Raw genomic sequence first — 27,344 nt, forward strand, 5'->3', positions numbered from 1 at the left:
ATGCTAAAATTTGGTCAGCACGGTCACCTGGGTCTTTAGGGCCGGCGATACTAAGACGTTCCTTAGACGGAACCATTTATCAGACTTTCAAACGGATCCTCGATTCTGTGAAATTAAAAATCTCATGGAGTTCCCATTGTGGCTCAGCGGTAATGAACCTGACTAGTATCCATGAGGACGTAGGTTCCATCCCTGGTCCCGCTCAGTGGGTTAAGGATCTGATGTTGCTGTGAGCTGTGGTATAGTTTGCAGATGCTGCTGGGATCTGGCGTTTCTGTCGCTGTGTGTAGGCCGGCAGCTGCAGCTCCAATTCAACCTCTAGCCTGGGAACTTCCATATGCCACAAGTGCGACCAGATCTGAAGATGGTTATGAGAGGGGAGAAGAAAAGAGCTTATGGGGTACCGACCATCTACTGTCTCAGCATAGACAGGGGAAAGGGATTCAGGGGTCCTTTTCTCAGGAACCTCAGTGTCTGCTGAGCCCCAGCTTTCTCTCTGTACTTTCTGGCCCGGGCACGGGGTGGCGGGTAGGAGCAGGTGGTAAGCATTGCCATGGCTCCTCACGTTGTCTGTGCTCTGAGCTGCCAGATGCTTGGGTTTGGAAAGCCAGGAGTCTCTACACAACAGACACTCGTGACTGCTCGTGGATGTGTATTTTAATAAAATAATTCTGTCAAAAAAAAAAAAAGCCAAGAGCTTTTATTCTGCTCCTGCTGGAATGTCTCTTCTGTGAGGCAGTGGACACTTTAGGATCCTCCTGCAGGAAAAAAGGGAAGGATCTCAGCAGATAAGACGAGGAGGGAGAAACATCAATTACTAGCTCCAAACAGAATCCCAGTACATTTGTAAGAGCTCAGCTAGAGAAAAACAGGGACTGTTGAGTGTGATGTTCTCAACCTGGGCTGTTTCTAAAAGCAGCAGATGAGTGCTGCTGTCTGAACTAAGCACAGAATGATGAGAAAATGCATCCTGGTGGATTTTCCTCAGATCTTTAGAGTAAATAGAATTTTTCGTGCTGTAGCAAACTGAATTCTGTACCAAAATGGTCATAGAGTATTGCAAAGCTCTGTGGGAACTTAGAGCTGATCTGAGATGGATATGCTTTGTCCTTCCAGACCCTTCTCCCACCTTCCCCACACTCTTCTGGGTCCTGGGAGTCTAGTGTCCACGGACCAGTCACTTATTTGCCCTCTGGCTTCTGTTTGGATCTGGCCAGTGGGAGGTCCCGTTTTATCATCCCTTGATGGCTTCTTTTTTTTTGGGGGGGGGGGAGTCTTTTTTTTAGGGCCAGTGGGTGTGGCATATGGAGGTTCACAGGCTAAGAGTTGAATCGGAGCTGTAGCCCCTGGCCAACACCACAGCAACGCCAGATCCGAGCTGCGTCTGTGACATGCACCACAGCTCACAGCAACGCCGGATCCTTAACCCACTGAGCGAAGCCAGAGATCGATTGAACATGCGTCCTCATGGATGCTAGTCAGATTCATTTCTGCTGAGCCATGACGGGAACTCTGCTGACAGTTTCTTAAATCCTGTCTACACCTTGTAAATAATCCCCTTCATAAAAGCTCTTATTTGAGTGAGATCTGTTTTTTTTTTTTTTCTGGGACCCTGAAATGATACATCATTTAATCTGTATGACCATTTTACAGATGAGGAAACTGAGACACAGAAACCCACTGGCTTTTCCAGCGGCATCCTTTCCTTCCTCCTTTTCCCAGCCATGGTTGAGTATTCACAGGTTGAGACCCTGAGGCCCTGGAATGCTAGGGATGAGAAAACCTCTGGCCCTGGAATCTGCTCTTCTCTAATGTGATGACACATTTCTAAGAAACTTGCATTTCCTTAAAAACTGTGTCCTTAAAAATGTTATTTCCTGTAGTGTATACAGACAATGGAATATTATTCAGCCTTAAAAAGAATACAACCCTGTTGTATTCGCCAACATGGGTGAACCTTAAGGATGTTTTGCTAAGTGAAATTGGCCAGTGTTGCATGATTCTGTCCACATGAAGCATCTAAATAGTCAAATCTGGAGTTCCGTCGTGGCGCATTGGAAACGAATCTGACTAGGAACCATGAGGTTGCGGGTTCAATCCCTGGCCTCGTTCAGTGGGTTAAGGATCTGGCATTGCCATGAGCTGTGGTGTAGGTTGCAGCCGCAGTTCAGATCTGGCATTGCTGTGGCTGTGGCGTAGCTCGGCAGCAACAGCTCCGATTAGACCCCTAGCCTGGGAACCTCCATATGCCTCGGGTGGGGCCCTAAAAAGACAATCAATCAATCAATAAATAAATAGTGAAATCCATAGAAGCAGAAAGCAGAGTGATGGTTGCCAGGGGCTGGGAGGAGCGGAAATGGGGGCGTTGTGCAGTGGGTATGAAGTTTCAGTTTTGCAAGATGAATAAACCCTAGAGATGCTCTGTAACATTGTGCCAGTGGTTAACAAGACTTTGTTATACAGTTAAAATTTTAAGAAGGTAGATCTCATGTTCTTCTTCTTTTTAACCACACACAAAAAAAGAAGCAAAAAAGAAGTATTTTAATAGATCAAAAAGTAGTTAGAGAAAGCAGTCTCCTCTGGGCCGGCGGCAGGGTGGTGGTGGGGTGGCACTGTTCACAGGGGCATGGCTGGGCCACTGGAAAGGCAGGAAATGCCTTCTTCCTTCGGGGTGGAAGCACCTCGTACAGGGCTTGGCTAGAGGGGTGCGGGCTGGATGTATCTCCACCCCTCTCTCAGCTATGCCTTGTGTTCCCATCTCCCCACCCCAGCATGTGGGGAGTCAGAATTGCTGACCATGCCTCTGACCACTCGTGAGTGATTGAGAGTGTGTGTGTGTGTGTGAGAGAGAGAGAGACTGAATTTGCATTCTTCCTTTTATTAACCTCCCCTCTTGAAGCATCTTTTTTGACTCCTCGTCTTTCACTGATTCTAAGACATGTTTTGTTTTCCTCCTACTTGAATACTCTGCTACCAGATGTGTCTTATAACTGAAAGCATCTTTTATTATTTTTTTATTTTTTATTTTCCCACTGTACAGCAAGGGAATCAAGTTATCCTTACATGTATACATTACAATTACATTTTTTTCCCCCACCCTTTGTTCTGTTGCAACATGAGTATCTAGACATAGTTCTCAATGCTACTCAGCAGGATCTCCTTGTAAATCTGTTCTAAGTTGTGTCTGATAAGCCCAAGCCCCTGATCCCTCCAACTCCCTCCCCCTCCCATCAGGCAGCCACAAGTCTTTTCTCCAAGTCCATGATTTTCTTTTCTGAGGAGATGTTCATTTGTGCTGGATATTAGATTCCAGTTATAAGTGATATCATATGGTATTTGTCTTTGTCTTTCTGGCTCATTTCACTCAGGATGAGATTCTCTAGTTCCATCCATGTTGCTGCAAATGGCATTATGTCATTCTTTTTTTATGGCTGAGTAGTATTCCATTGTGTATATATACCACCTCTTCTGAATCCAATCCTCTGTCGATGGACATTTGGGTTGTTTCCATGTCCTGGCTATTGTGAATAGTGCTGCAATGAACATGCGGGTGCACGTGTCTCTTTTAAGTAGAGTTTTGTCTGGATAGATGCCCAAGAGTGGTATTGCTGGGTCATATGGAAGTTCTATGTATAGATTTCTAAGGTATCTCCAAACTGTTCTCCATAGTTGGCTGTACCAGTTTACATTCCCACCAACAGTGCAGGAGAGTTCCCTTGAAAGCATCTTTTATTGCAGTTGGTCAGGTGGTGGCTGTGCTGCAGCTTCCTTGCCTGTGTGTGTGTGAACTTGATAGTTCTGGTTGCATGACAAGATGAGTGAAACCTCTTACTGTCTCAGTCAGCCATCCATTCCACGACCATCTGAGGAAGGAATGTGGCCCTAGGTGTCGACAGAAATCTGCTAACCTCTATTAGTAAGATTTTCTTGCCAGTATCAGTACTGTGGGAAGGCATCAGAAGCTTAGAAGAAAATCCGCAATGCGATACTTGAACACTCCTCTAAGAAATGCGGCATCGGAGCGCCCGTCGCACCTCAGTGGTTAACGAATCTGACTAGGAATCATGAGGTTGTGGGTTCAGTCTCTGGCCTTGCTCACTGGGTTAAGGATCCAGCATTTCTGTGAGCTGTGGTGTAGGCCGGTGGCAACAGCTCTGATTAGACCCCTAGCCTGGGACTCCATATGCTGCTGGTGCGGCCCTAGAAAAGACAAAAGAATGCTTCATCGCTGAAGCTCTTGGTGATACAGGGGACAGTATTGTGTGGAAAAACACAGTGGTTGGACCCTGTGGCAAAAAGTGATTCGAAAGAGTGGGTTTTGAATGGGATACCTGAGTCAAATTAAATTGGAAAAACTAAACAATTTATTTCATGAATATCTTCATATTTTCCCTTTTTATGAATATAGTAAAAACTGATGCCTAAGTAGGTCTGATAGAGCTCTTTTAATAAGTACAGGATAAAAATTCTTGATCCTAATATTTGTACCACCGTTTAATTTGCAACCATTTTTCTTTCCCACTGTTATGTAACATAGCATTTATCTCTTACAACCAGTGAATCTTCATCAGTGAAGTATGGTAATGAAGTTGGAAGCCTATCAAATTATCAGTATGAATCAAAAGATGAGTGGGAAAGCTAAGAGCTGAGGAATGAGTTTAATAATTCTTTTGCGCAATAAATACTCATGAAACGTCCACTGTGAGACCAGTGCTGGGATAGACATGAGGATATAGCTGTGAACAAAGCAGATAGGCCCCCAGGCTCACAGGGAAGACAAGATTTTATATATATATATATATATATATATATATATATATATATATATTGGCTTTTTGCCATTTTCTTGGGCCACTCCTGAGGCATATGGAGATTCCCAGGCTAGGGGTCGAATCGGAGCTATAGCCACCAGCCTATGCCAGAGCCACAGCAATGCAGGATCCGAGCCGCGTCTGCAACCTACACCACAGCTCTCAGCAACACCAGATCCTTAACCCACTGAGCAAGGGCAGGGATTGAACCCACAACCTCGTGGTTCCTAGTCGGATTCGTTAACCACTGAGCCCAGACGGGAACTCCAAGACAAGGTATATTGAATAAGTAGTTGCATGGATGATATTACAAAAGAAGACTCGCAGGCTCCTTTGGAAGGGTAGAGGAGCTTAAGATGGTCAAGGGAAGCAGACGGCCCGAGTGGGGAAGGGAGCCTTACATGGAGAATAGAAGGACAAGTAGGAGGTGGTCAGGTGGAGATGAGTGGGGTGGTCCTAGCAGAGGGACGGGTGGGTGCAAGAGCTGGAGTGTGGTAAGGAGTGAGGGGCCGAAGGAAGTGCAGGGTAGCTGGGGCCCAGATAGTGATACGGTGATGAGAGACCAGGCTGGAGAAGTAGGTAGGCACTGGATGACCAAGGCACTTCTAAGTCATGCCAAGGAGCTTGGTCTTTATCCCCTAGATACGAGGAGGTTTGGAAAGGGTTTCAGGAGGGGTGTGGTGTGCCAGGCTCAAATGTTAGAATGGTCACTCTGGCCACTGTGCAGAAATGGAGGGCTGTTGGAGTTCCCATCGTGGCGCAGTGGTTAACGAATCCGACTAGGAACCATGAGGTTGCGGGTTTGATCCCTGGCCTTGCTCAGTGGGTTAAGGATCTGGCATTGCCGTGAGCTGTGGTGTAGGTTGCAGACGTGGCTTGGATCCCTCGTTGCTGTGGCTGTGGTGTAGACCGGCGGCTACAGCTCTGATTGGACCCCTAGCCTGGGAACCTCCATATGCCGCGGGAGTGGGCCTAGAAAAGGCAAAAACAAAAACAAAAACAAAAACAAAAACAAAAAAAACCCAAAAACCTAGAGGGTTGTCGATCAAGGTCAGAGGAAGGGAGCATGCGTTTGTCATCTTCATTTGATTAGAGACATGGTAGCTGCAATGGGCGGAAGCTATCAAGTAATGCGAAAGAGGAGTTCCCTTCGTGGTTCAGCAGAAATGAATCTGACTAGGATCCATGAGGACGCAGGTTCGATCCCTGGCCTTGCTCAGTGGGTTAAGGATCTGGTGTTGTCGTGAGCTGTGGTGTGGGCGAAGACACAGCTCAGATCCTGTGTTGCTGTGGCTGTGGCGTAGGAATTGACCCCTAGCCTGGGAACCTCCACATGCGGTGGGTATGGCCCTAAAAGAAGGCAAAACATAAAAATAATGCGAGGGAATCCTGCAGTGAGCAATAGTCCCCATCATTAATTGGCTTTCTTGGATATTTTATCCTTAGTTCTGATAACCTAAGACAATAACTTTCTTTATTTTTGACAGAGTGACTTCTGACTTGAACCTGCGGTGTGCTTTGAGAGATCCTCCACCAGGTAAACACAGGACAAATTTCCTCAGATTCATAGACCATGTTTTTCTGCCCAGACATCCTAAGACCCAAATCCAACATCTTATTTAATCCTTGCAACATCCTATAAGTTAGGTGTATTTTATTATTTTATTTCCATCCTTTTTTTTTTTCTTTTTTTTGGCCACCCTGTGGCATGGAGTTCCCAGACCAGGGATCAGATCCCAGCCATAGCTGCACCCTAAGCTGCAACTGTGGCAGCACCAGATCCTTAACCCACTGTGCTGGGCAGGGGATCAAACCTGCATCCCAGCACCCTCAAGACAACACGGCTCCTATTGTGTCACAGCAGGAACTCCTTATTTCCGTCTTACACATGAGGAAATTGAGAACAGAAAAGTTAGGCAACTTGATCAACATGTGCAAAGATGTTCATTGCAGAATAAATTATAATTGCCAAATAAAACAAAACAAAGAGGAGAGGATCTAAATATCTAATAGTAGGCACATTTTGTTAAATCAAGATTAAGAAGTTTCTCTTTGGGAGTTCCTGTTGTGGCATGGTGGAAACAAGTCTAGTATCCATGAGGACTCGGGTTTGATCCCTGGCCTTGCTCAGAGGGTCAGTGATCCGGTGTTGCAATGAGCTGTGGCGCAAGTTGCAGACTCATGAATCTGGCAGCATTGCTGTGGCTGGGGTGTAGGCTGGCAGCTGCAGCTCCGATTTGACCCCTAGCCTGGGAACTTACATACGCCACGTATGCAGCCCTAAAAAAAAAAGTTTCTCTTCTATTCCTAGTTTGCTAAAAGTAAGTTAGCCTGGATGGTGAATTTTACGGAATTTTCTAATCTACTGAGATGATGAAATAATTTTTATTCTTCATCTTTTCCTGGTAACTTATATTAATTGATTTTCTAATGTTAAATTATCTTGCATTGCTGTGATAAAAACCAACTTGACCATGAAGCATTAGCCTTTCTGTATATAGCTAAGATTTAGTTTTAGACCTGAGATTGGATAAAATATTCCTCTCTGCTATTTTCCTCGTCAAGAATGATGTTCAAAATATTGGAATTACTTGCTCCTTGAATGTATGGTGGAATAGGAAAAAAAAACAGTTGACATCTGTTGTTTTCTTCGAGGGAAGAACTCTTACCTGCTGATTTAATTTCTGATTTAGTTAGGTTTTCTAATTTCTTCTTGAGTCAGTTTTGGAAAGTTTTATTTTTGCTTTTATATATAAACATACATTTCTGTTGGATATGTATACAGCAAGGGAATTTTTGGGTCATGGGGTAGGTATATGTTCCGCTTTAAGAGATACTAGCAAATTTTTTTCTCCCTGTATTAATTTAAAAATGTACATGCCAACCAGGAGTGTATGAGAGTTCTGATCTCTCTGTATCCTTTCCAATACAAAGTATTTTCTGTTTTGTCTGTTCTTTTGATTTTTCATTGAGACTCTACTGGTGGGTGTGAAGTAGTATCACTGAAGTTTTAATTTCTATTTCCCAGCAGACTAAAGAAATTGGGTACTTTTTCATATGCTAATTGACCATTTGAATATCTTTGTGAAAAGCCCTTGCAAGTTTTTAACAACCACAAAAAACAAGTGAAATGCTTATTCAGGTCTTTTGGAAAAAAAATTGGGTTGTCTTATTGAATGGTCTTTCTTATTGAATTATAGACATTTTTAATAATATGTATTCTGGATTTGAGGCCTTGGTAGAACGTATATATTGTAAATATCTACTGTTTTTCCTATGGTTTACCTTTTCACTCTTTTTATGAAGAGAAATTCCTTTAAATGATCCATTCTTTTTCCTTTGTGCTTGGGCGCTATTTAAGAAATCTTGGCCTGGTTTCAAGATCACAAAAACGTTTGATGTTTGATATTTTCTTTTGAAAGCTGTATCATTTTTCGTTTCCATTTTGGGCTGTGATACATCTGGCATTGGTTTTAGTGTGCATGATGTGAGGGAGAGGGTCAAGGTTAATTTTTTTCATGTTCTTGATCAACAGCCATTCTTTTGTTATAGCACGACTTATCTATTTACTTATTTTGGTTAGGTTTACTGAAGTATAAGGGACACACAGTAAGATTCACTCTCTGGTGAATTCATGGTTTGATAAACTTCAGCAAAAAAATTAGGTACGGTTAGTCAGGTAACCACTACTACAATCGGGAGGCAGGACATACCCAACGCCTGAAAGAATGCTCCTTTGTAGTAAACAACCACTGATCTGATTTCTGTCCCTAGGTTTTTCAGAATAAATAAATGGAGTCATATAATATTTAGCCTTTTGTTACAAATTTCATTTTAAAAAAATCTCAAAAATTCATCTGTGTTGTTGCCAGTACTAGTCATTTGTTCTTTTTTATTGCTGTGTAGAATTCCATTGTATGGATATATCACCATTTGCTTATCCATTCACCAATTGATAAACATTTGGGTTATTTATAATTTTTGGCTCTTTGACTAAAGCTACTATGATTGCTTGTTAATTGATCTTCCTTTGGATACATGTTTTCATTTCTATTGGGTAAATTAGTAGGAGGAGAATTATTGTGTCATATGGTAAGTGTAGCAAGTATATGATTAATGTTTTATATATATAAAAATCCCTCCAGCTATTCCCATAGTGACTGTGCCATTTTGCATTCCATTCAGCAGTATGTGAAATTTTGCTTGTTCCACAATCTCTCCAGCATTTGGTATAATCAGTCTCTGTTAACTTGAGCAATTTGAATTCATGTATAGTGTTATCTTGTTGTAACTTTAATTCTCATTTCCTTCTTTGCTCTCTGTATATCTCCTTTGGTGAAGTGTCTGTTCAAATCAGTCATCCATTTTAAAAATTAAGTTATCTGACTTTAAATTATTGAGCTAGAATAGAATATATTCTGGATACAAACCTTTTCATCAAATGTGTGCTTCGCAAATAACTTTTCCCAATCCATGGCTTGTTTTTCATACTCTTAAAATCATCACTCAGAGTAGAAGTCTTTAATTTTCATGCAGTTTAATTTATCAATTTTTTTCCTTTGGTGGATCACAGTTTTCCGTCCTATGAAATCTTCACTAAAACCAAGAATACAAAGATGTTCTTAATTTTTTCTAGAAATTTTATAGTTTTTACTTTTGCATGTAGTCATATGAGTTATATGACACATTTCAAGGTGATTTTTGTATCTGGTGTGAGATAAGGGTAAAGGTTAAATGTTTTATGTGGATGTCTGCATTTTCCATCGCCATATGTAGAATTTCCCCCTTTTAAATACCTGGTGCCTTTCTCTCTCTCTCTCTCTCTCTCTCCTCCTGGTACTCTGATTACATGCATATTAAATTGTATGATATTATTCTACAGCTCTTGGATACTTTTAAAAGTTACCATTTCTCTTTGGATAATATTTACTGAAATGCTCAGGTTACTGACTCTTTAATGTCCTGTTTCATCAGCCAATCAAAGGAATTCTTCATTTCTGATACGGCATTTTTATTTCTAGAATTTCTTTAAAATTCTTTCCTATAGTTTCTATGTCTCTGCTGCAATTCTCCATCTTTTCATGGATTGTATCCTTCTCTTCCATGTGAGCCTTTTACATATTATCATAGCTATTTTATTTTATTTATATATTTTTTTGGTCTTTTTAGGGCCACATCCATGGCATATGGAAATTCCCAGGCTAGGGGTCAAATCAGGGCAATAGCCGCTGGCCTACACCACAGCCACAGCAATGTGGGATCTGAGCCGTGTCTGTGACCTACACCACAGCTCACGGCAATCTTCAACCCACTGAGCAAGGCCAGGGATGGAACTTGCCTCCTCGCGGATACTGGTTGGGTTCGTTAACCGCTGAGCCACAAGGGGAACTCCAATCATAGCTATTTTAAATTCTCTGTATGATTGTTCCAATATCTGGGCCATCTCTCTGTCTAGTTCTGTTTGTTGGTTGCTTTATCTTGTTAATGGGTTGTTTTTCCTTGGATTTTAAATGTCTCATAATTTTGATTGGATGTTGGACCTTGTTGGTGGAAGGGCAGTAGATAATAAAGCTAATAATATGGCCACCCAGAAATCGGCCCACTTCTTTTGTGAGGTTGTTGGTGTAAGAAAGATTTAGTCCATCTTGTTAGCAGTTAGTAAGATTAGTTGCTAGTGGAGTTCCCGTCGTGGCGCAGTGGTTAACGAATCCGACTAGGAACCATGAGGTTGCAGGTTCGGTCCCTGCCCTTGCTCAGTGGGTTAACGATCCGGCCTTGCCGTGAGCTGTGGTGTAGATTGCAGACGCGGCTCGGATCCCGCATTGCTGTGGCTCTGGCGTAGGCCGGTGGCTACAGCTCCGATTCAACCCCTAGCCTGGGAACCTCCACATGCCGCGGGAGCGGCCCAAGAAATAGCAACAATAACAACAACAACAACAACAACAAAAAGACAAAAAAGACAAAAAAAAAAAAAAGATTAGTTGCTAGTGAGGAGTTAGGGTGGTGTTGGGTTCCTAATTGCCGTAGTTACCCTCTACCTGCCAGACTCCCAAGTTTTCCTGTGGTGAACTATAGTTACCTCATGCCTAGTATGTGATCTGTTGTGCCAGAGGGTATTTCTCACTCTCTAAACGCCATCCTCAGCTTTCACAGACCCTCCACAGCAGTTCTGCTGAGGAGATCTCTCTCCATGATGTTCTCCACGTGTTCCTCTCCTAGCTGTACACTGCTCTCAGGGTTCAGTGCAAAGCTGGGGCTGGGATGGGGGTCTCAGTTCTTCTGGTCCAGCCTTAGTCTTGGGCAGGACTTGAGTGTCTTGGCCTTGGGACTGTCACTTTGTCCACATTCTTGCTCCTCCTCATGGCATCTGATTTCTGCCTTGTGTTTTTGTAGGTGGCTTGGGTGGAAGAGAGTTTCCTCTTCCTCCCTCTTCTTTGTGTCCTGGGCTGAAGAGTCCCTTGTACTTCCATCAGGGTAGGACCAGCGGCATCAGCATCACCTGAGAGCTTGTGCAGAATCACAGGTCCTACCTTTAGACCGGATGAATCAGAATCTGCATTTTTTAAAAATTTTTTTTAATTTTCCCACTGTACAGCAAGGGGGTCAGGTTATCCTTACATGTATACATTACAATTACAGTTTTTTCCCCCACCCTTTCTTCTGTTGCAACATGAGTATCTAGACATAGTTCTCAATGCTATTCAGCAGGATCTCCTTGTAAATCTATTCTAGGTTGTGTCTGATAAGCCCAAGCTCCCGATCCCTCCCACTCCCTCCCCCTCCCATCAGGCAACCACAAGTCTCTTCTCTAAGTCCATGATTTTCTTTTCTGAGGAGATGTTCATTTGTGCTGGATATTAGATTCCAGTTATAAGTGATATCATATGGTATTTGCCTTTGTCTTTCTGGCTCATTTCACTCAGTATGAGATTCTCTAGTTCCATCCATGTTGCTGCAAATGGCATTATGTCATTCTTTTTTATGGCTGAGTAGTATTCCATTGTGTATATATACCACCTCTTCCGAATCCAATCATCTGTCGATGGACATTTGGATTGTTTCCATGTCCTGGCTATTGTGAATAGTGCTGCAATGAACATGCGGGTGCATGTGTCTCTTTTAAGTAGAGCTTTGTCCGGATAGATGCCCAAGAGTGGGATTGCGGGGTCATATGGAAGTTCTATGTATAGATTTCTAAGGTATCTCCAAACTGTTCTCCATAGTGGCTGTACCAGTTTACATTCCCACCAGCAGTGCAGGAGGGTTCCCTTTTCTCCACACCCCCTCCAGCACTTGTTATTTGTCGATTTATTAATGATGGCCATTCTGACTGGTGTGAGGTGATATCTCATGGTAGTTTTGATTTGCATTTCTCTTATAATCAGCGATGTTGAGCATTTTTTCATGTGTTTGCTGGCCATCTGTATATCTTCTTTGGAGAAATGTCTATTCAGGTCTTTTGCCCATTTTTCCATTGATTGATTGGTTTTTTTGCTGTTGAGTTGTATAAGTTGCTTATATATTCTAGAGATTAAGCCCTTGTTCATTGCATCATTTGAAACTATTTTCTCCCATTCTGAAAGTTGTCTTTTTGTTTTCTTTTTGGTTTCCTTTGCTGTGCAAAAGCTTTTCAGTTTGATGAGGTCCCATGGGTTTATTTTTGCTCTAATTTCTATTGCTTTGGGAGACTGACCTGAGAAAATATTCATGATGTTGATGTCAGAGAGTGTTCTGCTTATGTTCTCTTTTAGGAGTTTGATGGTGTCCTGTCGTATATTTAAGTCTTTCAGCCATTTGGAGTTTATTTTTGTGCATGGTGTGAGGGTGTGTTCTAGTTTCATTGCTTTGCATGCAGCTGTCCAGGTTTCCCAGCAATGCTTGCTGAATAGACTTTGCTTTTCCCATTTTATGTTCTTGCCTCCCTTGTCAAAGATTAATTGACCATAGGTGTCAGGGTTTATTTCCGGGTTCTCTATTCTGTTCCATTGGTCTGTCTGTCTGTTTTGATACCAGTACCACACTGTTTTGATGACTGTGGCTTTGTAGTATTTCTTGAAGTCTGGGAGAGGTATGCCTCCTGCTTGGTTTTTGTTTCTCAGGATTGCTTTGGCGATTCTGGGTCTTTTGTGGTTCCATATAAATGTTTGGATTGTTTGTTCTAGTTCTGTGAAAAATGTCATGGGTAATTTGATAGGGATTGCGTTGAATCTGTAGATTGCTTTGGGTAGTATGGCCATTTTCACAATATTGATTTTTCCAATCCAGGAACATGGAATACCTTTCCATTTCTTTACATCTTCTTTGATTTCTTTGATTAAAGTTTTATAGTTCTCAGCATATAGGTCCTTTACCTCCTTGGTCAGGTGTATTCCGAGGTATTTGATTTTGTGAGGTACAATTTTAAAAGGTATCATTTTTTTGTATTCCTTTTCTAATGTTTCATTGCTGGTATACAGAAATGCGACTGACTTCTGAATGTTAATCTTATATCCTGCCACTTTGCTGAATTTATTAATCAGTTCAAGTAGTTTTGGGGTTGAGTCCTTAGGATTTTCTATGTATAGTATCATGTCATCTGCATATAGTGACAGTTTTATCTCTTCTCTTCCTATATGGATGCCTTTTATTTCTTTTGTTTGTCTAATTGCTGTGGCCAGGACTTCCAAAACTATGTTGAAGAGCAGTGGTGAGAGTGGGCATCCCTGTCTTGTTCCAGATTTGAGTGAGAAGGCTTTTAGTTTTTCCCCATGGAGTATTATATTTGCTGTGGGTTTATCATAAATGTCTTTGATTATATTCAGGAATGTTCCCTCTATACCCACTTTGGCGAGGGTCTTGATCATGAATGGATGTTGAACTTTGTCAAATGCTTTTTCTGCGTCTATTGAGATGATCATATGATTTCTGACTTTTTTTTTGTTAATGTGGTGTATGATGCTAATTGATTTGCGTATGTTGAACCATCCTTGTGAACCTGGGATGAACCCAACCTGGTCATGGTGTATAATTTTTTTGGTGTGTTGTTGGATTCAGTTGGCTAAGATTTTGTTGAGAATTTTTGCATCTATATTCATCAATGATATTGGGCGATAGTTTTCTTTTTTGGTGGTATCTCTGTCTGGTTTTGGAATGAGGGTGATGGTGGCATCATAGAATGTCTTTGGGAGTATTCCTTCTTCTTCAACCTTTTGAAAGAGTTTAAGGAGGATGGGCACCAATTCCTCTTTATATGTTTGATAAAATTCACCTATGAAGCCATCTGGTCCTGGACTTTTATTTGTAGGGAGTGATTTTATGACCTCTTCAATTTCATTTCTAGTGATCGGTCTGTTCAGTTGGTCTGTTTCTGCTTGATTCAGTTTTGGCAGGCTGTAAGATTCTAGAAAATTGTCCATTTCTTCCAGATTGTCAAACTTGTTGCCATACAGTTGTTCATAGTATTCTCTTATGGTTTTTTGTATTTCTGCTGTATCCGTTGTGATTTCTCCTTTTTCATTGATAATTTTGGTTATTTGGGTTCTTTCTCTCCTCTTTTTAGTGAGTCTGGCCAGGGGTTTGTCAATTTTGTTCACCTTTTCAAAGAACCAGCTCTTGGTTTTATTAATTTTCTCTATTGTTTTTTGAGTCTCTATTTTATTGATTTCTTCTTTGATCTTTATAATTTCCTTCCTTCTGCTGACTTTAGGACTTTTTTGTTCTTCTTTTTCTAATTCGTTTAGGTGGAGGGTTAAGTTGTCAATTTGGGATCTTTCTTCTTTTTTGAGAAAGGCCTGGATTGCTATAAATTTCCCTCTGAGCACTGCTTTCGCAGCATCCCATAGATTTTGAGAGGTTGTGTCTTCATTATCATTTGTTTCAAGGTAGTTTTTAATTTCCTTCTTGATTTCCTCATTGACCCATTGGTTTTTTAGTAGCATGTTGTTTAGTCTCCATGGAGTAGGTTTTTTCTCTTTGCTTTTCCCATGGTTGATTTCTAATTTCATGGCATTGTGGTCAGAGAAGATACTTGAGATAATTTCTACGCTCCTAAATTTATTGAGATTCACTTTGTGTCCCAATATGTGGTCGATTCTTGAGAATGTTCCATGAGCATTTGAGAAGAATGTGTATTCTGCTTTTTTTGGATGTAGTGTCCTGAAGATATCAATGAAGTCTAACTTTTCTATTGTTTCCTTTAGGATCTCTGTTGCTTTATTGGTTTTCTGTCTAGAGGATCTGTCCATTGATGTGAGGGGGGTATTTAGGTCTCCTACTATGATTGTATTCTCATCAATATCTCCCTTTATGCCTGTTAATATTTGTTGAATGTATCTGGGTGCTCATTTTGACAAGATCTTTGAGGGATTCTTGTGCACTTTGAGCTCTGATCTTTTATACAATCATTGTTTTTTCTTTTCTTCCCTTCCCTTCCTTCCCTTCACTTCCCTTCTCTTTTTCCTTCCTTGCTTCCTTCCTTCCTTCCTCTCACTCATTTCTTCTTATTTTTGGCCAAATGTGCTTTTAATAATGAAATTAAAATCTTTCAAGTCAAAATATTTTGAAGAATACTTTAAGAATAAACCAGATTGTAGTACACCAAAATAAGGTATTAAAATGCATTTTCTAGTTAAATTATTGAATTTAATTGAACAATTATCATTGATATGCATATTTAAAGCTTCTTAGTTTCAAAGTCTTTGAGCTTTGTGTTCTTAGCACTCTAAAACTTTGACTTTTTCTTGTAGCAGAGGTTTTTCTGTGGCTTCCTCTTATGAAAGGATTTCTTAGACCTTTGAAGCTTGCCTCCTAGGGGCGGTTCTGTCTTCTTCTTCACCTTGGGTTCAGCTCAAGCAACAGGTTCCTGCATGAAATTTCAATTGATGCTTCAAAATCTGGCCTAAAGGATTCTAGCAAGGACTCATCCCTTTGTTAAGGTTCTTGCCAACAGACCCTAAGCTTTTGAATCTTCCTAACTTTGAGTATCTTGTGATGCAATGATGGTTGGGACTGTGCTGCCCAAATTCTAGTTTTCTCTATTTTTTTTCCCTACCTTTCAACAAAGATTCGTTTTGCATTTATCTCAATTCCTCTTTCCTTTGATTTCATAAAAAATGCTGGTCCAGATTGCTGGATTATCGTGTCTGCTTTCCTTTTGTGTTTCCTTTTGCCTTTGTACCCAGATATTTTGAAGACTCCCTGCTCTACTCAACACCCGCCCCCCTCCGCCTCTGCACCTTATTGAGAGATGTAAAGTCAAAGAGTTCTGCCAATATCATTAAATTTCTTTCGCATGTCTTGTCCAACTTGGGGCCATCATGTATATGTTCCAAGCAGGTAGACAGAAAAGGGCATAAGGTCATGCCGCTTAGTTGACTCAGCCCAGGTCAAGAGTCGTCCTGATTTCCCAGGGCCAGAGACTTCTGCTTTAATCTCAGGGGTCAATATTAGCTCTAAGGGAGGCCAGGACATGTATATCTGAGTTGGGTGTATGATTGCTGCAAAAGAAATCAGAGCTGGGTTTGCTATGGATAGGGAATTAAACACAGACATCAGACAGACAGGGAGCTAAACATCAGCTTTATTCCCAACAATCCTGGATTGGAGCCTGAGCTTAAATTATGGACAGGACCAGCTAGAAGCAGGCATCCTATTACTTTTATTGCTGACGTCTTCTTTCATGGAAAAGAAAAATACATGCTGCTGAGGCCAGAAGTAGAGAGAAGGGGGGGCGGTGTCCAGACCTCCACGCACTGTCCCTCACTGAGTCTGAGCGAGCCAAGGAGTCACTCCCTTGAGGAGGAGTGAGGGCTTCTAGTGAAGGGTAGAAGTCATCTTCCATTCGTTTTAAGAAGACAAACAGTTTTAAGTGCCCAGGCAGGGATGCTGGGAGGGAGATAATGATGCTCCTCCTAGTAATTGTTTTATGGACATGTGTGTCACACATACAATGTCTTGTTATGAGTAATGACATTTTGTGACAGTTATGTTATATGTATTTATATATTTTCCCCAACTCCTACTCTTAGTGACCTTGTAATATAGATGGCAGTCTCTCATGGGAGTGTAGAAGAGGGAGAATTCACAGGTGTTGAAGTTGTAAAACCCTCACAAAGGAGATTGTGATGAACTGCTACTAGATTTATAGATTTGTAGAATTGTTTCAGGTTGAGAAGAAGGGTGCTTCAGGGCAAATAAACACCATGGGCTGCAGACAGTAGACTTTCAGCTGTTTCAGAAGCTCGCTGCAGGACTCTTTGTAACATTCCTCTACACTGCTGGACAGAAACCAACCCACCCACTAAACCACCCACCAACCCACCAACCCACCCACCCACAAACCAACCAACCAACCAACTGCTGCCTCTCCCTTCACTCGAGGGTTTTGTTGCAGACCCCCTCGGTGTGCAGTACCCTCCGGCCCTTCTTCTCGCTTGGACATCCTTGACTTCTGCTGTCATGCTGTTCGAAAACCCCTAACAACCAGCCCTGCTCCCTGCACAAGGCTCAGCTCTGAGTAGCCAGCTAATTGTTGCCGCTGATTGCTTTGCTGACAGTGCTTTGTGGCTATTTCAGTTTTTCTCCAGCATTCCGTAATTGGAGGAAATGACATCGTGTGCTGTCCAATCAGCCTCTTGTCAGATATTATTACATTTGTAGGATAATCAGGTGACATTCAGGTTTGTTCCTGCCACGTTGGTATGAGGATTGCGGCCTATGGCAGTTAACTTGGCAGATCAGCGGACCCCACCTGGCTCTGAAACAGGGTTGCCCCTGGTGTGGGGGAGGAGCATTCTGCATTCCCAGTGTGGGCTCAGAATACCCGAGCATCCACTTGGGTCCCCTGTCCAGGCAGCAACATCTCACTGAAATTCTGCACCTCACAGTGGCATGACCCTGAAAGGATGCTGGCTTTCTTCTCTTTGAAACGTGATGTTTCAGGATTCTTTTGATAGTTGCCTTTCTGATTAACACAGAAAGACCCTTTCATGTTTCCCTGGTGGAAATATGGATATGACCTGAGGCTGACTTCTGTTTGGTGAAGCTTTAGCAGTGGTTTGCCATGCAGCGTAGTGAGATCTCACTACATTGCTTTGATTACCAGGAAGAACCATCTTAAATTATAAAACTCCTGAATTGAACCTATCTACAAAACAGAAGCAGACTCACAGACATGGAGAACAGACTTGTGGTTGCCACAGCGGAGGGAGGAGGGAGTGGGGTGGACAGGGAATTTGGGGTTAGCAGATGCAAACTATTACATCTAGAAAGGAAAAGCAGTGAGGTCCTACTGTATAGCACAGGGCACTGTATCCAGTCTCTTGGGATAGACAATGATGGTAAAGAATATAAAAAAATAATTTATGTATATATACATATGACTGTGTCACTTTGCTGTATAGCAGAAATTGGCACAACATTGTAAATCAATGATATTTTAATAAAATTAAAAATGGTTTCTGTCTCTTTGATAAGAAAAATAAAAACCAAAACAAAAAAACCTTCTGAGTTATAAAATAGGTTTGAAGATATTTACAACTCTGAAATTCACAGAATAACTTTTACCAGCCTTTTTTTTTAAGACTCTTTTATTGAATGCATTATTTTGGAATAACTCTTTATTTGCATATAAACTATGTGTGAAAGTTTAAAAAATCAGCCTATTTGTCCAATGAGTATAGATCCTTCTTTTCTTATTTTTTGTTTTTGGTATTAACTCATTGCAAAGAGGAATCATCATAACTCCTGCTAGAGTGCCCTTGGGCTTAACAAGTCATTGAGACGCAGTCCCTGCCATCAAGGCACTTACATTCTAGTTAGGAAATTGACATTCTCCAGTGGTCCTTTCTTCGTGATTTTGTTGAAGACATCTTCAGTGTTCCATATTTTTTCTCCAAGAGTGTTCAGTGTTAGAGCAGAGAACACAGAATATGGGATTCTTCAGGGTTGGGAAGAAAAGCGAGCGAAGGTATTGATGGTTCCATACTCATCTCATTTTGAGCAGAGAAAGAAAGGAGGCCAAGGTGTGTGTCGGGGGTCAGATGGGGGGTATTGTGAAGATGCAGAAAGTGGGTGACAGACATGGTGGGTGGACAGAGGCCAAGGACAGAACTCCACTAGGTCAGCGAAGAAACAGAGTGCAAGTAAGAGAGGAGAAATGGAGCAAAATGCTACCTGACCTGTTTTGTCTTCTCCATCAAAGGGTAAAAAAAGGGCCAAGTATGAAGTTTCTTTTCTTTCCCCTTCAGCTCCTGGTGCAGCATGGTGGTTAGAGCATGAGCTTCCCAAATATCTCCTGAAGAAATTCGCCTCACTCCTGGGCTTTGTAAGGACCATTAGGAATCATAGATCATTTCATGTATATAGAAATTATTGAGGTGGTCCCTGGTTCATGTACACGGTGAGCTCCAAAGTGATTCCTCCTATAATCTGACAGTGGTGTAAATATGCACATATGTATTAACCACAATGAAGAGGGGAGTCTGTCACCTATTTGTTCAGTGTTTCCAGAGGAAGGAAAATTATGTTCTTTTTTTTCAAATTTAGAGAATACTTATTAGATTCTGTAATCAAACCCATGTAGATAAGACCTGACATATGTAATACAGTGTGTTACTGCTGTACCAATGAAAAAAATTGTTTAACTTTTCTAGACCACTATGGCTGTTAATTTCTGTGCAGTGCCAACCTAACACGACAACTGAGATGGGAAAGTATCTTCCTCAGGGAGACAGTCTGAGGAGACATCTGAGAGTTCCAGGTGCTGGGGGTGAGATTCTGCATTAAGCCAAGAAGGCACTTCCTTTCCATAGCCTGTAGTTCTCCCTTCACTCTTCAGGGGAAGTGCATCCAAGGACCCAATGAACAACTGAAACTTTTTTCTGATCCCAGCCTCATTCCCATGCTCAACATTCAGCCTTTTTTTACATCTGTATTTAGCTGAAGTAATCTTTGTGAGAGACTTCCACACTTGAAGTCACAGAACAAACTAGAGAGTAAAATTTAGATTTTGGAAGAAGAGCTAAAACTTGATGACATCACTGCTCTGTATTCTTGGGGCTCCCTGAATACCATACCCACTGTGAGTTCTCTGCCATGGTGTCTTACGTTCCCTTGGTTACCTTGGTGCTGGCTCCGTGCTGGGATGCAGTCAAGGCTCACAAGTGTACGTGCCCCTGAAGAGAACGTGTCCTGCGTCCAGGTCAAGCCCGCCAGCAGGACTCTCACGCATGTTTTCTCAGGTAGCATTGTCAAGTTCCATAAGCTGTACCCCAGTCACAGCAGACGTGACCAGAGTTACCATGGCATCCAGAGAGAGCCCTTAGAAGCGCATCGATTTCTCTGGACAGAGCAAGATGGTAAACTGCTCTGATAGGACATTTTCTCCCTTAGAAGCTGAGCGTAGACACTAGATTGATCTGAAGCAGCAAATCTGATTTCAAAACATCTCTCAAGCACACTCTTTTATAGGACATTGGTTGAAAACTGCTCTCAGGTTTATGTGCTCTAGCACTGCCTTGGAGAAGGTTTTTTCTTTCATCTTCTTGATCTGGAAGTGTCTTTCGGAAGAAGGTAGAAAGGCTGAATGGCTCTGGCTAAGAAATCCCTTTCAATTTCAGACAAGAGGTGAAGTAACTGAGCCCTGTTTATTCAAGGAGAGTGAAGCCAGAAAGGGTCGGCTGTGAATAAATGGCAGGCCTGCTCTCTTCACGGGCAGCATCTCCCCTCTGACCCAGTTCTTTGTTGTTAATCTAATTCTCATTAATTGCTGACTCCAAAGCAACAGAGCCTTGATCTTGGGAAGGGTTGCTTTTGATAAATTCTTATTATCTGAAATTTCTGCGTAAGGGGAGGCCCACCGAACCCTTACGTTTTTGCTTTAGAGTTAGTAGGCAAGGATGGTTTAAATCATTTCGATGGCTTGACATTTGTATAACACTTTGTAATGTTCAATGCACTTTCACATCCATTGTTATTTGAGCTTTGTAACAAAACCTTGAAGGCAGAAAGATTTTTTAATCGCTCCGTTTTTATTGGAATGAGAACATCGGGGGTCCCTTCAAACCAATTCTTTTTTTCTTTTTCTTTCTTTCTTTTTAGGGCTGCACTTGTGGCTTATGCAAGTTCCCAGGGTCAGGGGTCAAATGGGAGCTGCAGCTAAGGCCTACGCCACAGCCACAGCAACACTGGATCTGAGCCGCATCTATGACTTATACTGCACCTCTCAGCAATGCCAGATCCTTAACCCACTGAATGAGGCCAGGGATCAAACCCCATCCTCACAGAGACATCAGGTCCCTCAAACATGAGCCACAGTGGGAACTCCTAAAACAAATCCTTAGCAGAGGTGGACCAGGAACTAGAATCTACCCTCCCCATACCTAATTTTGTTTCAAGTTGCCCTGTCATGATGAGCAAGGTGTGAGGATGGATGGTAAGGGAGGACCTATAGCTTGTTTGGTAATTATCTTTGGAAACTTCTGTCTCTTTGATTTGACTTGAAGCTCCTAAAGTGAAGATTATTTTATTCACTATGAAGTCCCTAGTGCCTACAACAGTGCCTGGCATGTGGTAGGTTCTCAATTAACACTTTTGTTGATAGATGAGTAATAGCAATGCCAACATGTCCACCTCTACCCATCCTCTTCTTGTATCTCCCATTGGCATAATAAGAAGTATATCTAAAATGACTAGGCAAAGATATGAGCATGGCAGGGACGTGCAGGTTGTCAGTCCCTCGAAGGAGTGGGTGAGGAACACTCAACTGAGCTGCAGAAAAACGCAGAAGAAACTGAACATAGAGCTCCTGCCTCTACGGAGTTTAAGGCAACTTAGAGACCCAGGACAACTCACCGCAAGGAAGATCCAGCAGTCTGGTTGGTTGTCTCTGCTTTCTTGGAAGCTCAAAGTTGGGGGAAAGAAAAAGGACACACATGGCAAAAATAAATAAATAAATAAATAAATAAATAAACACACCCAAAACACCTTTATTTCAGAGGGAGGAGGGAGTGGAAGAACTTGACTGTCACTTTCTTTGTTTTGTTCTGTAATTACCTGTACCTTTGCAAGTATTTTCACACAGGAAGCTAAAGATGGAGATGGGTTGGGAAGGATAAATCATTCTAATTAACTGGAAAAGAAGGTGAACTTTGATGATGCTTCGATTGGTTCTTTTCTTTAAATAGTCAAGTAATTACACTGCAATTTGGAATCTGTAAACAAGTGCTTCCCTCCTTATCTCAATGTAAGATATTAGTTCCTTGTCTTTCAGGGGTGGTGCTTTTCAGAGTTGAGTCCTCAAACCACCTACTTAGGTATCCAGTGCTGAAGTGCCTGGGGGACCTGTCCTTGCCTGAGGGGCACTTGTGCTTTTCATCCCAAGTTGTGCTCACATCTGTCAGTGATGGAGCCAGAAATGGAAGGCACACTCTGGAGGAGTCTAGAGAGAATCCAGCAAAAGCACTATTTACAGAGTTGTAGACAGGATGAAAGAAACCAATAAGGGATATTAAGGCAACCTGGAATTTTCTGCAGAAAAGGGATATGTAGCTAGAGAACCAGCCATCGCCAGAAGTGCAGGACTCCAACATGCGGAGGGCATGGATGCTTTTCTCCTTTGCCCTGAGCCTCCCACTGGCGAGACTTAACAAGAAGCCAGGGGGTGGGGAATGGACAATACAGTTGCTGGGCACAGAGGAAGAAGAGAAGGGTGGAAAACGGATCTGGAGAATGGATTTAGAGAGAGGTTGTGGTGAGAATAACTAGCTCTGTGTTAAAGCAAAATGCAGCAGAGATAGTCTGATTAGTTCATTGTGCCTGGGTTAAAACATGTCCTCTGTTTATTGGCTACTATGTTAGTAGGGGCCCACAGCTTAATAATAATAATAAAAAAAGACAAAAAAATTACATTGAGCTTGGAAGCTGTACAATTTATCAACTCATTGCAAATTCAACAAATACCCTTTTGGTGTGTTAATGATCCTAAAAGAACTGTAGGAGTTCCCGTCGTGGCACAGTGGTTACCGAATCCGACTAGGAAGCATGAGGTTGCAGGTTCCGTTCCTGGCCTCGCTCAGTGGGTTAAGGATCTGGTGTTGCTGTGAGCTGCGGTGTAGGTTGCAGATGCGGCTCGGATCCTGAGTTGCTGTGGCTGTGGCGCAGGCTGGTGGCTATGGTTCCGATTGGACCCCTAGCCTGGGAACCTCCATATGCAGTGGGAGCGGCCTAAGAAATGGCAAAAAGATAAAACAAAACAAAGCAAAATAAAACTGTAGCCTTCAGCTAATAAACATTCAGACTGAAGAAAAAGGACTTCCATTTGAAATGCAGTCTTAAAATTGATAACAGACTTTGAGCATCACATACCACCTTATGCAGTTTGGATACAAGAGTGCTTTTATATCTTTTTCCTCTATTTTATTACTTGGCTCTAGTTTTTGAAAGGCAGTATTGTCACCCATTCTGGGTATAATGAATGAAATTCTGGGCATCAAAGAAAAAAGACTCAGAAAATGTTCCTCTTCTTCCTGTAGTTGCAAAAGGATAAGAATTGAGGAAAAAAACCTCCTCTTTCTTAAGCATCCATGGGACTTAGAGAGAATCACCAGTTTTTAGAACTAGGCTTTCTGGAGGTTCATCCAATAGAATTTATTTGTTTGGTTGGTTGGTTTTGGATGGTGGAGTGAATGGGTGATATTTTTTCCCCTTCATTTCTAAAAAGAAGTAGAAGTTAGCAAGGAGGAATATTAATTATATTTTGCTGTTTTTGACATTAAGTGTGATAGTACATAGATCGAGTTTGCCAAAACAGAAAGCTTGGTGGAGGTTTGTGTTGCTCATGCGTGCTGTTCATAGATGCAGGCCTGTCTTCTTTGCCAACCATCCTCAGTGAGGAGACAAGCACTGCTCTATTTATTTTGCAAGGTGGTTGCCCTGGGATCTTGGCAGGATCGAGAATTTATGTTGGAGGGTTTGCATGAAGCGTGTGTAATGAAGGAACCATTGCAAACCTGTGGGTTGGGTTATGAGAACAAACAAAGGTGGCCCAATACCCAGGAACAGGCAGTAATGGGAGGCCCTTGTCCCCAGGCTAAGGGACAAGAGGGGCAAATTGTGTAGTTCACTGAGCATTGTAATCATGGAGGAAGGGGCCACTCGACAGGAGTCACAGCTGGAAAGGGGCATAACTGTTGTCAGCCACTGAAGTGACACAAGGAGAGAAGAGGGAAAACAATCCCCTGTCGCTATCCTCCCAGCCTTCCCAGCTTTGTCTGGTGTCCCCTTCGTCAAACCCAACAGGAAGCCAACAGTAGAGATGACATGGGCCAGAGAGGTGAGGTCGGGCCGTGGGGGTTCTAGAGGGCAGATGGGGAATAACTAACAAGATGGTTTGCTGCTCTTTGAACCTCCAATAGAATTACTTGTGACACTAGGTTTGGAGGAACTACAAAGTAATTCATTAAATGAATGAGTAAATCCATTTTCTATGGAGTCCATTTTCTTGTTTTAAAAAGCTATGACTCCCTTAGCCTATTCTGAAGATTTTTAGGGCATGGACTCCGATGTCTCCCATTTTCTTAGCCTCCCTGTGTGGTGAGGAAGATATTGACCTTTAACAGGATGTGAAGCCTGACTTTGACCTTCAGGGGACCCAAGGGAGGAAAGGGACCTGCATAGCTTTCATCGTTGGTTACCCCAAGGGGCATTTTTAGAGTTAAAAAAAAAAGGCCACCATAAAGTGTAATTCTTATGGTCTTAATGGGTTGTTTCTGTTGGAGCTCCATGTAATTACTAAATAATCATTTCCAGTTGTTCATTGATTATTTGTACATGATTACTTAATGAAAATGGACCCAGATGACCAAGAGGCAGAGAGGCCCACTACTGGGAAAGCAGTCACTCCAGCCCAGGACCCCCAGTTGCAGATGATTCGAAAAGGAAAGCAAAGCAACCACACAATCTTAAATGCTTCTGGCAACTTTAACCAAACCTGGCCCCAGGATCATTTATGAAATTCTGCTGTGAGCCTCAGAGAAAATAGAGCTGAAAATAGATCGGATGCAGCAATTTCAGCAGAGGGACATGAAAATGTTTTCTTTAGCTGAGGGTTTTTAGTGAGTGACAAATTGATGGTACCCAGAAGATTGCATTCTTGGGAAAAGAAATTTATATTTGATGTTCCTTTTCCTGGTGGATTGTCTCTCTGAAATATTTTACATCCAATCTTTAAATATGATGCAATGGAAGCTTATCAGTCGCCCATGTGCTGTGATATTTTTGTCCTATTTTAACCCTGCTTTTCCTATCGGTATATGTGATGGATTCTTGGGCAAAGCTACCTTCATCTGAAAGGCTCCAGAGAAAAATAAAATAAATTAATGCTCTTCAAAGGTATTATTTCTGTATTTATGTCCATGCATTTTCTCTGTCTTAGTCTCAACTGCATTTCCTTTTTCCCTAGCTTGAAAAAAATGTCTGGCCTGGCTTTGTCTTCAGTCATATTGAGGGGCTCTCTTTATATTAAGTAAAAAGATTAAAAAAAAAAAAGATCCTAAGCTATTCATTCTAGTGGTTGATTGGTTTAAATTCAAGAGTCTTTGACTCTCAGAGCTTAAATGAGTTTAACTGCAATTTTGAGCAAGGTTAAAAACCAAGAAAAAAAAAAAGCTGTCAATCATGCTGTATGAAGGAATGCCTGCTGTGACTCTGAGTAGCTGGGATCAATAAGCTGCTTAGAGCTAGTGGCTCTTAAGTGGTTACAAAAACCTTTTCACCCTTATGGATCTGACCTGTACACAGTGTTAGGGCAGGTAGGCAGTGGTTAATGGAACGCCATGCTGGCTTGCTTTAACCTAAATTAAGTCCCAATCCCACAATTATAGGCATTAGCACTGATGAAAAGATCATCTCTGTCCTTGGCAGCGCTCCCTGTCTGTGTCAGGATCATTCTGCACATGGCTGTGCTGGTAATCACAGACGCATCTTTAACTCTGGTGTCCTTCACATTCCCTCAAGTTCAGTTAGTCACCGTGGTCATCCATTCCAGCTCTGCAGCATAGGTTTGTTCCCTTTCCCATCGTTACCTCCATAGGCAAGGACCTTCCCAATGGTCTGGTTATTGAGCTAAGCCCCCACAAGTCTTCCTGCTCATAGAATTTCCTTGCTCTTGCTACTGAGCTTCCTGGACTATCATCTTTATCAGGATCTGCCTCTGCCCAGAAACTCTCATCCACTTCTTACCGACAGAGCAAAATCCCTTTTAGTAACTAACAAATACATGTCTGTGAGCAACTGCTATAGGAGCACAGATTATGTCCACTTGCTGGTTTATCTCATGTCCTTGATTAGTTTTATCTTTCTGGAATTATGCTTGATATGTTTATGTGCACAACAACAAGACTGTTTTTTTTTTTTTTTAATTTCTTTTTCTTTTTTTTTTAAGGCCACACCTGCGACATATGGAAGTTCCCAGGCTCCAGGTTAAATCTAAACTGCAGCTGCAGCCTACACCACAGCCATTGCCACGGCAACACTGGATCCAAGCCAGTGGATCTTCAACCTACACTGGATCCAAAGCAGTGGATCTTCAACCTACGCTGCAACTCGTGGCAATGCTGGATCTTTAACCCACTGAGGGAGGCCAGAAATCGAACTCACATCCTCCCAGACACTATGTTGGCTTCCTGACCTGCTGAACCACAACAGGAATCCCAAGACTGGTTTTTTATTTTATTTTTAAAATTTTTATTATTACTATTTTTTTTTTTTTTTGTCTTTTTGCCATTTCTAGGGCTGCTTCCATGGCACATGGAGGTTCCCAGGCTAGGGGTCGAATCGGAGCTGTAGCCACCGGCCTACTCCAGAGCCACAGCAATGCAGGATCCGAGCCACGTCTGCAACCTACACCACAGCTCACGGCAACGCCAGATCCTTAACCCACTGAGCAAGGGCAGGGATCAAACCTGCAACCTCATGGTTCCTAGTCGGATTCGTTAACCACTGAGCCACGACAGCAACTCCCAAGACTGGTTTTTTAATCAGTGTTCCTCATTACATACTTTCAGCTGAGAATAGCTCTTTAAGGTATACAGCTTGGAGAATTGCATGCATAGTCTCCTCAAGGCTGCTTGGTGTGGCTCTTAATATTTCTGAAACCCTCTCTTTAGAATGATCTTCAGAACTCATATGTTAGGAAGGCAAAAGCGTCTCATTACTCCGTTTAAGACACAACTTACTGAATGTCTGCTTAGTACCAGGTGCTGTGCCAAGTCTTTGGCACACTAGCCTGTGTTAAACCCACCAAACAAAGATGACCAGGGACATACTACCATCAAACAGGCTTAGGCTTCTTAGCTCGCTGCGGCAAGGGGGAGCACACATCATGGAGAGCTGGGGGTCATTTCAACTGGTGGACGTTAGGAAGGAACATCTATAAAGTTTGCAGGACTGGAGTCAGTCATAGGCTCATAGAGATGAGCCAGAATTTGTAATGTAGGAAGTCTTTGAAACAGCCTGTGGCCTTATCTTTGGGACTCATAACCTTGCGTGGACTTCTTG

General features: G+C 42.1%; 1 protein-coding gene across 10 annotated transcripts in view; it reads left to right on the forward strand.

Annotated features, from left to right (window-relative positions):
- Positions 1 to 27,344, forward strand: part of NCALD (neurocalcin delta) — a 445,133-nt gene that overhangs the window by 129,075 nt on the left and 288,714 nt on the right. For 9 of the 10 annotated variants that reach the window (XR_002343013.1, XM_005662922.3, XM_005662927.3 and 6 more), the window contains one exon: positions 6,299 to 6,348. The gene's annotated coding sequence lies outside the window, so the exon portion shown is untranslated. Of the gene's footprint in view, positions 1 to 6,292; positions 6,349 to 27,344 lie in introns of those variants that run through there. The other variant, XM_021088583.1, reaches the window with a different exon arrangement.

Source organism: Sus scrofa, chromosome 4, assembly GCF_000003025.6.
Source record: "Sus scrofa isolate TJ Tabasco breed Duroc chromosome 4, Sscrofa11.1, whole genome shotgun sequence".
NCBI classification, from domain to species: domain Eukaryota; kingdom Metazoa; phylum Chordata; class Mammalia; order Artiodactyla; family Suidae; genus Sus; species Sus scrofa.